This window comes from Nansenia antarctica (genome assembly GCF_963989245.1).
Source record: "Nansenia antarctica genome assembly, chromosome: 2".
Classification (NCBI taxonomy): Eukaryota; Metazoa; Chordata; class Actinopteri; order Argentiniformes; family Microstomatidae; genus Nansenia; species Nansenia antarctica.
The window spans coordinates 20822946-20825445 of record NC_137675.1 but is presented as its reverse complement, the minus strand read 5'-3'; the positions used below and the strand labels follow the sequence as shown (position 1 = coordinate 20825445).

The window sequence follows — 2500 nt, the reverse complement described above, 5'->3', positions numbered from 1 at the left end:
TGTTCCTTGATGTTTATTTGAAACATAAATATTGACGGGAGTGGAACTATGTACAAGCCTTCTGGGCTTTGTTCCCTCCTTGCACAATCTCTTGTGTGCTAAATAAATAAACTAAACTAAATTACAAAATAATTAAATTATGATTATATAATGATTAAAGCACTTTGAGCCGCAACGTTTGCAGGAAAAGCGCTATACAAATAAAGTTATTATTATTATTATTATTATCGAACGTAGTACCCTGACTGACCTGTACGAGACAACCATGTGCGACAGGCCAAATAAAGTGCTGAATAACGAAAAGAAGAAGTCAGCTCGCTTCTTGATTGGCTACATTCATAGTTGGACTCGCGAGCAGGGTTGCCAGATGGGAATGACATTTTCCACCCTAACCACAGTCTAAAACCGCTAATTTCACCAAACAATCTGGCAACCCTATGGTTTCTGGTCGGAAGTATTGAACGCATTTCACATTTACGATTGCCGGCCACGCCCATTTTCCGAGCAGGTTGCCGGGAGAGTTGATTGCACAATTGAAGAGAAGTGACTCTTAACACACCTCACACCACAGGATTCTGTTATAGGAAAATGTTAAGATCCATCTGATAACCGGGCGTTTTCTGTTGTTTTCAGACATCCGAAAATCGGGCCAAAACCGGCCAAAAAATCCTTATGTGTGTACCCCGCATAACCCTAAGCCCATTTTCCGAGCAGGTTGTCGGGAGAGTTGATTGCACAATTGAAGAGAATTGACTCTTAACACACCTCACACCACAGGATTTTGTTATAGGAAAATGTTAAGATCCATCTGATAATCGGGCGTTTTCTGTCGTTTTCAGACATCCGAAAATCGGGCCAAAATCGCCCTGAAAATCCTTATGTGTGTACCCCGCATAAGTATTGAACACATTTCACATTTACGATTGCCGGCCACGCCCATTTTCCGAGCAGGTTGTCGGGAGAGTTGATTGCACAATTGAAGAGAATTGACTCTTAACACACCTCACACCACAGGATTTTGTTATAGGAAAATGTTAAGAGCCATCTGATAATCGGGCGTTTTCTGTCGTTTTCAGACATCCGAAAATCGGGCCAAACCAGAAAATCCTTATGTGTGTACCCCGCTTGAGTATTGTCATGAGCGTAATGTATGGGAATTTGGCTCTCCAGTGTGTGTGTGTGTGTGTGTGTGTGTGTGTGTGTGTGTGATTGTTTGTGCGTGTGTATATGCTTGTGTGTATCCCTCCTGTGACTCACCCCCTCTCTCCCTCTTGTTCTGTCATTGTCATCAATGCCCCCCCCCCCCATTCCCCCTTCCCACCCCCCGACTCCCGCCCACTTCCCTCCACTCCCCGACACTCTCTCTTTCTCTCTCTCTCTCTTTATAAAATTAGGTTCTTTATAAATCAGCATGAGTCACTCTGTTGACATTTCCTACTCTCTATGAATGACAAACACCACGGCCGGCAGGCTCCTTGCTGTTTCAGGGGGGGTCGAGGCAGGACACAAGACGCAGGACACAAAGGCAACGTTTTCTCATCAGCTCCTAACACTAGAACAGCCATGAGGGGTCATTTGACTCATATAAGAAACATTTTATATCTTTGCACTCAATCAAATTTCAGGACCCTACTTTCATGACTTTTCCTAGATAAGTGCGTTCTACCACCCAGTATCCTTACATTTTCAAAATCACATCAGGATAAGCTAGTATAAAGCTATTTTGCCGTTTTACTGTGTAGGAAGCAGGCCAATTAACGGCCAACTAGTGGTCGTTAAAATAGCAGTAAATAGCAGCTTGAGCATTGGTCATATGGTCATTTGACCCCTGAGGCGGCTCTTTTAGTAGGTAAAAAAGGCACGGCTGTTCTGGTGTTAAGATCTTTCATCTGTGAAAACGAATGCATGAGTGCTGCCGCTGCCGTGAGTGTGTGTGTGTGTGTGTGTGTGTGTGGATCTGTGTGTGTGTGTGTGTGTGTGTGTGTGTGTGTGTGTGCGTGTGTATGCGTTTGTGTGTGTGTGTGTGTGTGTATCTGTGTGTGTGTGTGTGTATCTGTGTGTGTGTGTGTGTGTGTGTGTGTGTGTGTGTGTGTGTGTGTGTGTGTGTGTGTGTGTGTGTGTGCACTAAGCTGTTGCTATGGATATTCATACAGTAGCAATGTCCCTATAGGGAGAATCGTAATTGCACAGGAGCCACTTAAATTCTCTCTATACTGTATAATGCAAAACACAACAAGACATGAAATATCCATAAACCCTTCTCCCAAAGTGTGCACTTTCCCACAAGCATATACTTCAGGTTCAGATTCGAAGTTTCTTTATCCTCCCCTAAGGCAAGTTAGTTTTGCAGCAGACAGGATACAGAAAGGACAACATCACAACAACACCAACACAATAAGCGACACGGTAAAGTCACAGAGCTTGTTCAGAGAAATGGAGATTCATACCAAGTACAAAAGGTGTGAGTGCTCAAAAAGTGCAAGGGGAGTACAGGAGACGC

General features: G+C 43.8%; 1 protein-coding gene across 1 annotated transcript in view; it reads right to left on the bottom strand.

The window, feature by feature from the left end:
• pitpnc1a (phosphatidylinositol transfer protein cytoplasmic 1a) overlaps positions 1 to 2500 on the bottom strand; it is a 72326-nt gene that overhangs the window by 13784 nt on the left and 56042 nt on the right. The window lies entirely within an intron of this gene.